Source organism: Lepidothrix coronata, unplaced genomic scaffold (assembly GCF_001604755.1).
Source record: "Lepidothrix coronata isolate B3197 unplaced genomic scaffold, Lepidothrix_coronata-1.0 Scaffold47, whole genome shotgun sequence".
Lineage (NCBI taxonomy): Eukaryota > Metazoa > Chordata > Aves > Passeriformes > Pipridae > Lepidothrix > Lepidothrix coronata.
The window spans coordinates 1,668,432-1,678,974 of NW_016690227.1; the positions used below are offsets into that span (position 1 = coordinate 1,668,432).

Below are 10,543 nucleotides of genomic sequence, written 5' to 3' on the forward strand. Positions count from 1 at the left end.
CATTACAACACCTGTTAGCTAGTCTTTCTCATTTTCAAGGGAGAAGACCTCACCTCCATCACACTGGGGATCCTTGGCTGTGAATGCACTTCTCTTTTAATATTTTACTGCTATGAAAGATTGGAGGTGAGATTCAGAGCATGCAAAAGGGAGTATACTTGAATGAGTGTCCCAGTGAAGAGGATGCCAGATTGAAAGAGTTGTCCTGTTCACCACCTCTTTCTCCTAGCAGTGTGTTTTCTACTGACTCTTTCACTCAAAGTGTGTGACTCCTTCATGACCTCCTGTGTAGCTATGCTTTTGGGGACTGTGTGACAAGCTTCCCACATAGCCCAAAGATTTTTTTGCCTTGTAAGAAACCACAGGAAGGCTTTAAGTCTCTAAAGCCAGGTTTTATTTGAACAAAAACTAAGATAAAACTGAAAATGCAGAAAATGCATTTCTTCAGGGCAAGACAGTAAAATACAAAGGAGTTATATATAAGCTGCCTTCAATGTATCCCTTCTCTCAGATTTGTGATATTTTTGGCAATTTCTGAAAGACAGAATAAATGCAGCTCAGATCTCCAGAAAAATCTCTTCTCCATAACCTCTAAGCCATAGCTCTGTTTCCTTGCTGCTCAGAAGCTACTTGGTCTCTGCTTACGTTGCAAGTGCCCAATCTGTTTGTCAAAAGTTGTGTTTTGAGCCCCAGCCCTCTCTCACAAAGGCTCCTAAAGCTTTAATGAATAGGTGATGCACTTCAGTGTTTATATTAGCACAGACAAATTCTTCATTTTGAGTTGGTTTCCTCTGGTGCCCTGGATTCTGCAATTCATTTAAGGTAAACTCTTCTCCTTATTTTTTGTATAAGTCCATGCTAATATCATAACTAGCTGATTGACTAATACCTACACAAATGCCTAGTTCCAAAGTGAAGGTGACATTCTGTACCTCTTTGTTAAATATGGAGTAGAGCAGAAACAAGGCCCTTACCACTGTTGTCTGTTACTTATGTACCATGCAGGCTCCAGTAGCAGACAGAGCCTGAGTCTAGATACGAGAGTCACTTCCTCTATGGCAAGTATGGCATATATTCATAGTCATATTTTAGAATAAAACCTAACTTTGTGACCAGTTTTGACACAGAAGCCCAGTTACAATTGTGGGTTGAAATTTCAAATACCATTAGTGTATTCTTTGTAGGTGATTGCTCTGGGTTTTTGTTATTAAAACACAGGACGACTTATTTCTACCTGCTCCAAAGTGCTGTGTCTTTCGCGTCTGTTCCTGTGCCCTCCACCACAGAGGATGAAGCATGACTTTCAGTCTATTAAAGGTTACATGCAGAATCAAAGAAAGAATTAGCAAAGTAAGAGAGATCTTTGATAATGCCTTTGATGTAAATAATGTTACATTTGACATCTGTTTTGTGAGTCATTGTTTCAGGCAATATTCCGGCTCATCTTTCACAAGTAACCCTCCTCATTGTTATTAACAGTGGTTTCCTTTCTCATTGCAAAGTGAGAAAGTACCAAAAGGTTCTAAATTACAACAGCAAAACATTAACAAAAGACTTATAGCTGGAAATTGTTTTTTCCTACCTGATCACACATACTAGATGCCTAGTGAGTGTATGAGTTAATGCTCCCTGTAATATTGTTCTTATGTTGCTTTGTTTCACAGGCTGCAATGCTGAGCCACTAACACTCTGGGAAATGCTTTGTTTTCTGCCATTTAATTTCCTGTAGTTGAGACTATCAGAAGATCTTGCAAGCAAAATGGTGTCCTGTAAACCATATATTTGGAACTGATACACTGAGATCTCATAACGCATTCTTTTTTTTTCCTCCCAAATTCATCATGTGTTTTGGATTGAAATCAGTTTTATTAGATGGAAGTAGAGGAAAACAAATATTTGGAATACAGTGGTACAGTCTGCAATACCAAAATACAGATCTACTAGCCTTTTAAGAAGGTGACTCAGTAGTTGTTTTGCATTTGTGTTGTCATTTTAGGAACTTCTAAAATCTTCTAACAGCCAAAAATGTACAAAACTTAAATGATTTTTCACTATTTTTATATATTTACAATTTCTCTTGTGTACTCTTCTTTGAATCACACACTGCCCTTAAGACACCCTCAGAAAATGCCCTGCATGCCTGACTGTTGTCTCTAGGTGACAGTAACAGGTAAAAGTAAGCTGTCTGTCATATAACAGCTAGATGTTGTTTAGAAAGTCAGTATATCTGACCAACAAAAGTTCCAAATTTGATAACCATAAAAATTTATCATTCTTTCAGCTTAATTTGAATTTATTTCTGTTTCTTTGTGTGGTAGTCAACATAGAAGAATACCCTACTTCAAATTAAGTATGAAACTTAAGTTCTAAAAGAAACCCATATTTCAATTACACTTCAGATTTATTACAATATGCCCCGTGGATTTTGAATTGAAAGCTGGTCTTAATTTGACTGTAATAACCTTTGTCCAAAAATGCCCTTTTTTTTTTTTAATAAGAGGTGTGGAAAACATATTTTTGAGGCATGAATGCTCAAAGGTGAAAGCAAATTTTCAATTACATGCACACTATAAAAGTTTACAAGTAGGGCTCTGGTGGCTAGTTTTGCAAATCACCTTCCTCTTAAATTGGTCATAATCTTGAAACTTGCAGCTCAATCAAAAACTGAAAGTCAGATGTATACTTTGATTTGTACTAGACTAGTTAATATGCAAGTCAGATAACAGTTTCATTACTCCCATATGAATAAGCTGGGTGACTGAGTAATGCAGCATGAATTTCAAACCAGGTATTACAAATGCATTTTAATGATTTGCAAATGATTTTGTGCTAGTCAATTTAATTTCTAATTTTTTGGAAAAGTTCATATTACTGTATTATATCTTTTAGAGCCTCCTATAAAGAAGGGTAAGCTGAGACTTGAGAGTGCAGTATCAGAAAATATACTGTGGGACTTATCTTTTTTGCCCCTAATGAATTTGTCTTACTAACTTCGGACATCACATATGATAGCAAGCTGAGAGAGTCTAGCATTTGGAACTCATTGGGAAAGGATGGGAAACCTCTATAACCCATCCACACATTTATTTTATATAATAAAACAGGCAATTATGCATATTTCTTTAAATGGAAGTTCCCCTTCCTTTGGTCTTGGCAGTCTGGTGTTTGGAAGGGATGTAATGTAGCATGTTTCAAGTGACCCCATGTTGCTGCCTCCCAGCTTGCTGCTATTCTGCAAACATACTGCCTGTCTGCTGACCCTCACCCAGGTCCTGGGTCTGCTAGCATGACTTTGTGTTGCCTGTGACTGAAAGAAACATGTAGCAGAGGTAAAGCAGGTAGAGAAGGGCAGCTAAATTGGTTAAAAGCTTGGGAGAGCTATGTTTTGAGGAAAGGAATAGAGTGCTCATTTTAGAGGGGAGAGTCCTTAGAAGAAACCATGTGGCTGAGGCTCAAAAACCACAAGGGCAGTGATGAATGCTGAACTGCTGGTGATCAAATCCCACGGTGGTACAGCCAAGGGCCGCATGAAAAAACTATCAGAGCAGTTCAGGATGGATAAGAGAAAGTACTGTTCTTGTCTAGCAGTGAGCTTCATGAACTTCATGGGATGTTGTATCAGCAGGCTAGAAAAAAAAACAATTGAGATGAATAATCACATGCAGTAGGTTCCTAAACTGATAGAAGTAAACAGAGATGGCACCCTTTAATAAGCTTCACTTTAAAACCAAACTCACACCGTGGAGGCTAGGACAGTGTGGAGGGGGTAGACAACCGTGAGTGTGCAGGCTTGCATGCTTTTATTATACAGCACCTACTCTTGCCATTACTGGAGAGCAAATACTGGGAAGGATGGACCATAAGCCTGAACTAGTATGGCATTTCTAATGTTCACTATCTTAAATCTTAAGATTATTCCAATAAACAAATATATGTTAATGAATGCTTGTCCTTCATAGAAAACTTGATTTTTACTCTTTGTCCAAACCATTCTTTTTAATGCACTCAAGAGACTGATCAATGTAAGTTGAATGCTGGCTTAAGTTTCTTAAAGAAGGCCATATTGTCTGGAAATGACGTCATGTTTGAAATATATCTCAGTAGACTCACAGAAAAAAAGTGTACTTTTTTGTTTCTGAATCTGTTCAGATCCTTTGATATTTTTTACTTTTTTTTTTGTCTTTGTCTCTTCTGAGATACATATATTATATCTTTGTACTTTCCCCAACTTATATAATTTCAGCACTGGCACATCTGAATCGTCGTCTTCTATACTATTTGGGACTTACTCTTCTGAAATGAAAATTACAGGTTTGACAGATGTATCAAACAGGGAAAGGCTAGGTATTTTTTCTACTGTGAATTCAAGTAGAGCAATTTCTACACACATATCGTTAGATGGCCATAGTTGTCACATGGCCACTCAAAAATGATGCCTTCTTTTGCCTCTTGTGTCTAATTTCAGATATCTCAAGAATATTTCTGTGCACAGAATATTAGAAAGTGATTAACAACTCAATGTGCTTTCATCACAAGGCTATTATTTTCAATGCTTTACTTGTACAAAGCACAGGCAGCTGTGTGCTATTCTTCAGTGAAGCAGCAGTGCAGTGTCTGGTCATTATATCATCCTAATGTGTTAAATTATACCAATATCATAAAGCGATAGCAATTAAAAAAAAATTAAACTGCTCAATTAAAAAAATAAAACCCTTGACAACTCCCCAAACCTCTCAAAGGAAGCAACAGATGTTGAACTGAAACTGTGAGCCTCTTATAATTTAGACAAACATTCATTTTCCAAATCCTATTTAAAATTTCATTTTTTTGATCAGAAGAAGGCGAGGGAAGGGAAGCAGATCCTAGATCTTACTTTTCCTTTTCTTCCTAAACAATTCTAAGGCTGCAATTGTAGGAAGCTATAGTGCACCAAGGTCTGGAGTGACCACAGATTTACACAGGCAGTCACACTTTCCCTGTTTTCTAAGTTCATTCACAGTGTCTAAATTATAAGACGGAGATGGATTCTGCTTTGACATGTGTCAACTGGCTACCCCAGCAGGGAAATTCAAGTCTGAGTGGGAAAGAATCGCTTGCAGTCAAGTCTCCAGTTTTCTTTTGTGTGCCCAGCAGTTCTGATCCCATTGTCCTGACCTCTCTGCCGTGCCTCTGAGCTTTTATCCTTAGCTTCTGTGCCATTCTGCCTTAGGGCTCTTCTCCAAATGGTCTTACTCTCTTGAAAATAACCTGATGAGATAATGTGACTGGAATGCCTGAATATGCTCAGATATTACTCTAAACTTGGACTTTTGTGAGCCAACTGCACATGCTGCATGCCTTCGTGATGGAATAATGTTAGTGTGTTTTCCTTTCCAGCGTGGAACAGGAAGGCATGGAAGACTGCAGCAGGGCCTCATGCTTGTGCCTCCGAAGGTGTTGTAAAAAACCATGGCTTTGAAGAACGAATGCAGTTGTGTCGTTTGGTGCCAAATCACAATGAAATGAGTAAGGGATAAAAAACCAAACAGTAGTACAAAGAAAGAACAGTAGTACAAAGAAAGGTGTGTGTGTATGTGTGTGAATGACAATTGATATTACTTTTCATGATGCTGATAAAAGTGATTTTTTAAATATATTTTTTCCCAATGAGTGTGGTTTAATCCTTAAAAATGTCTGCATGCTCCTTTTTAACTAGATTACTAAATTTTTGATCTAAAATATAGAGAGAATTATGTCAGGTGCAAAATGTTTTGCTACTCACCCAATACAAACAGAGGAAAATTGTTCTTTTGAAGAAGGTTTCAGGCTTTTCAATAATAAAGTTTTCCAAAAAGTTGGCCATTCTAAAAAGGTATTAAAAATGACACGTAATAATTAGCCAAGGCAACTGAATTGCATGGTTTACATATCTAGCAGCTTTGCTATTTCACTTGGATTCAAGGAAATTGGAGTGAAAGAAAAGCCAGTAGCTCACTGCTCCCAAAAATACTGAAGAGTTGTAGTGTAAAGGAAGTAGAAAAATTCTGGTAACTTCTCTGAAGGTGAATCAGCTCTGCAAGGTACTGTATGAGAAATCATGCAAGTGAAAAAAGATGGGTTTGTATCCACAGCATTGGTGAATACAGGCATAGAAATTAAGAATATGTGATTGATGCATTATTTTAAAATAATGCTTCAGATCTTCTACAGTATGTAATAACTTTGTACCATGATTTGGAAATAGAAGCAAATTCGAAACTTCATGTTTTCATTATTAAGTATTGATTAATGCTAAAATAGCGAAGAGAAAACGACTTGTGAAAATTAGTTTCTTGAATCAATGTTTTCTATGAAATACTTGCTTTGCTTTTTTTTTTAATAACTTTAAGGGACCACTTGGAACATCATTACCATGCAATAATTTTTTCCTGCTTGTCCTATTGAGGAACAGATTTATTGAAGAAAGTAAAGCAAATAAGATTAGATTCAGTAAGCAGAAGCTAAGTATAACCTAGACCACTTGCATACTTCAACGTGACAAAAGTCAACTTGTCTGTGGTGTGGTATCAATTCACATTGAGTTGAGTGATACAGATCAGTACTTCTATTCCTTCACTCATTAATGTGATTTCTAATGGAGTCCCTCAGAAAGGATCAGTGACACTGACACTGCTTCAGTACTTATTTAAAGAAGTTGACTTAGCTATAATCAAATGCGGGCTGCACACTGCTGGCAGAAAAATTTTATTTCCCAGCATTTCATACAGGCAGTGTACCTGCTTTTAATTTCTGTAAGAATATTAGAACTCTGTTTTATGACTGCTTGGAATGCTGAATTCACCCTGAGTACATATTTACAGGTAGCCTTCATTACCAACATTTAGCCATATTACTCTTGTGATTATAACATATTTGCAAGCTTAGGCTTTCTGGACTGATGCACTCTACCAGAGCACTGTTTCAGTGTAGATCTTTTCTTTTGGTGTGCTTTAAATACTAAGATCTTAGGTTAGCTGAGGATTAGTCCCTTAGAGAATCTTTCAACAAGAAGATTTTTTTGCTTTTGGAAAGAGTTGCTGTTATTTTCCTTCCCTAGGAGGATCAACCTGTTGGCTTCCTCTCCAATCCCCTCGAGATCTGTCTGGATTATCTCTTTAAGTGTCAAAACTGACCCAGTAGCCTAGAAAGACACTTAGTCCTCTTAGGAGCGTTTGCAACTCAGTGCCTTCCATTGGCAAGGGAGCTTTAAGGCTACAAGGACAGTTTGAGGTTGTCATAGGATGAAAAACAGTTTCTTGCCTTATAACAGCAGTAAAATACATTCTTTGAAATGAAAGTAGCATAGTGTCTATACTGTTTTATAAACATCAAGTGAACACCCTGTAAGAAGTGTCTCCATCAGAGAGCAAGTAAATAAGATGCAAGAGCACAAAAATCTGATCCCATGCTGGGCAGGACACTTCTAATATGCAACCTCTTATAAAATTGTGTACTGTCACTCTGCTCTGTGTTTGGGAGGGAAACTAAGATTTCTTCACAACACTTCATTGGCTTGATTTGTAAGTATTTTTCAGCATACCTTCCGATCACATAATTGTTGTTCATTAAGAAATACTGCTCTTCATGGTATTCTTTTGATTTACGAGGTCCTCATTTTGTGATCTGTGTAAGAAGAAACCCTGGAAACCCTAAATAGAAAGAGGAGCTTTGTTTCATCAAATCATATTTAAAACTCACTTTTTAATTACAAAAGAAATTTGGTTCACAGATTTGCTTTTAAACAGCTCACTAAGGTTATTAAAGGCAGATGAAAACCAGGAATTGAACAGTTTTTCCAAAGACTATATGCTTTGGGTAGAAAAATTATTCTTTTGCAGTCATCTTACCGGTCTGGTGTAACTTCCAAGCTAATTAAGAATACTGTGGAAATCACATGGACATTAGTACCTTTGTCCACGTCTGTAGATGTGATGGCTTTTACCTGCCTGTGAGCAATTTAATATTGTAACTGTTTTCATAGTGCAAACTTCTCCAGTAGGATTCTGCTTCTGTGCTTAAAAGCCTGTTGGGTGGTAACATGCTTCCACGTGAATTTTCCTTGAAGATGATGATTTTACCTGAAGTAAGTGAAATAAAGTTTAATTGCAATTATCATCTGAAAAAAAAATTGCTAATATGTCTTTCTGTGAGTTTGCAGAGAATTTTCACTGGTTCTTAGGGAAGGATAAATTAATCTTTAATCCACTTACCTGCATACTAAATGTCTGTGCATATTTGCATAGGGACCATCACACCTGGTGTCTCCTGGTAAACCACAGCGATTCCTAAATGAGATTAAGAAATCTTGCTTTTACCCAGGAAACCTGGAGAGAAATCCACAGAGGAATTTCTTCAAAAAAAGAAGGGTTCTTTCTGGATAAGTTCAACAATAAAGGGTTGCATCAGCCTCTAGTCTAGATAGTTTGATGGGAGTGGCACATGGAGTGCATGGATAACACTGCCTGATTTAGCAGTGTTCACTAGACTACTACTAGTAACATACAGTTCCTAAACAGGAGTATGAATGTTAGTAATTCCATTTGAAAACTCAGTCTCAGTAGTGGACAAAGACAACCATCATCAGCACCTAAAACTTTATTAGAGGGGTCTGGTAACAGAAGTGGTATTTTCGAACCGTATTCAGACCACATTTGGTGCAACTGTCAGGCTGCCTGTTCTTGCTTGTCATACTACATTGGTAGCTAACTTAGGGCAGGCAGAGTCTGGAGCACGCAGCCTAGGGTGACATAAGATAGCATCAGGATTAACAGGTATTTTCTTTCACGTAACTATTGATTTATTCTTTCCTACTTGTGACAGTCACATTCTACACAGTTACAAGTGCTGTATGATGCTCAGACCCTTAGCTGTGTGGGACGGGTAATGTTCTTTCTTTTTTTGGTAGTGATCAGGGGACCCCTGGTGGTCTAGTGGTTAGGATGCAGCACTCTCACGACTGCGTCCCGGGTTCAATTCCCGGTCAGGGAAAAACTCTCTCGGGCAGATGGAGCTCGTCAGCCCTGTAAGGCCATCCATCTAAGAGAAGGTCACTCTAAACAAACCTACATTCTGAGACCCTCACTGCCACTGTCCAAGCTTGCTCGGCCCCAACAGATGAACCTCAGGATTAAAGGGTGGGCTCAGTTCAGCGCACGCTGTGTCTCACCTAAAAAAAAAAATCCACTGCGCAGGCTCGAAGGGTAAAGACCTTTCCCAAATCTTCGCTCGCGAAGAATGGCCATACAGTGATCAGAGGAGAATGAGTATGAAACAGATGGATATTCTTAGAAAGTTATAAGTGAAACTGGAGAGTCAAAATGATTGGATTGCCTGGAATAGAAAAAAAGTGAGAAGGCTGAAAAGAGCTGCTGGTCCTAACAGTCTCAAAGAAAGAGCAATCAGTCTGCAGATACCCTCAGTGGCAGGCTTGTTGCTGAGCCTCAGCACTGTGAAGTGCATAAAGGTGTCTGTGAGCAGAGTGGCGAGCCCTACCCAGCTGGGACGTAAAATCAGCAAGGACAACTGAAGCGTGGCAGCATGCAGTGTCCTCTGAGGCAAAGCTAAGAAAAGGTGCCATGTACAGGTTTTATTGACTTCTCCTTGGGATATGTGAGTGTCTGTTTTCAGGATGTACCAGCCCAAAGCATTCAGAAAGGAAGCAGACGTGTTGGAAGCTCTTAAAAAAACTCATCTCTGCTTTCCAGTGTGCAGCTGCATTACCCAGGCATGTAAAACTCTAACAGGCAGCTGATGAAGAAGATGGCCAACAAATGGCACAGCTTGAATACTGGCATATGAACAGCATTTCAGTATTTGTCCTTCGTATCTTCAGTCTTCAGAAAAGTGAGGCAGGAACGAACTGGATAACACCAAAAAAATTTCATGCAAATAAATTTCATGCATCTACCAGATTCATGCAAAGAGGTAATTTAGTGGCCATGAGCAGATGTAAAAGCTCTGTTGCCTGAAGCAACTCAGTGGATATGGAAGAGGCCAGAACTCTCCAGTTACTTATCTGAGTGTTTTTGCCTCCACACCTTTAAATACAATGGTGTTCTGCAGGCTAGATAACCATGACTAGTGAGAGACTGTGTCCACTTGCTCCTTTGAGCAGATAGAGGTATCAGAGATGAACACTGTGTGCATAACATATTTTTCTTTTTTATTAATTTTCTCCAGGGGAAAGGATCATGGAGTTGTATAGAAGTATAATCTTCTGTTCCCTTCTTTGTCAGAATAATTTTATTTAATATTCAGAGCACAAATTTTTGACATCAAGTATATTGGCATTTTGATCAATGTCTGAAGTCAGGGGGCCCACTTTTACCTGTACAATGAATGAAATAGAGGATGTTTCAGCAAAACAGAGGTTCGTACTGGAATTTGTATGGATTTTTTGTTTGAATATGAGCTTTAAATTTACTTTTTAATTTTTTCTACATGTCCTGCAATGTGTACTTGACTCTGAATGCATGAGATACCTGTGTCCTATGGTACAATTGTATAAAGGAACTGTTACCTTGCA

General features: G+C 38.2%; 1 long non-coding RNA gene across 1 annotated transcript; it reads right to left on the reverse strand.

Moving 5' to 3' along the window:
- Nucleotides 1-454: 454 nt before the first annotated feature.
- Nucleotides 455-8,333, reverse strand: LOC108497345. Its single transcript, XR_001874765.1, has 5 exons — nucleotides 8,229-8,333; nucleotides 7,927-8,096; nucleotides 7,559-7,667; nucleotides 5,762-5,843; nucleotides 455-3,626 (listed from the first exon to the last, which is right to left on the reverse strand). It is a non-coding gene; the product is annotated as an uncharacterized LOC108497345 (long non-coding RNA).
- Nucleotides 8,334-10,543: the final 2,210 nt, after the last annotated feature.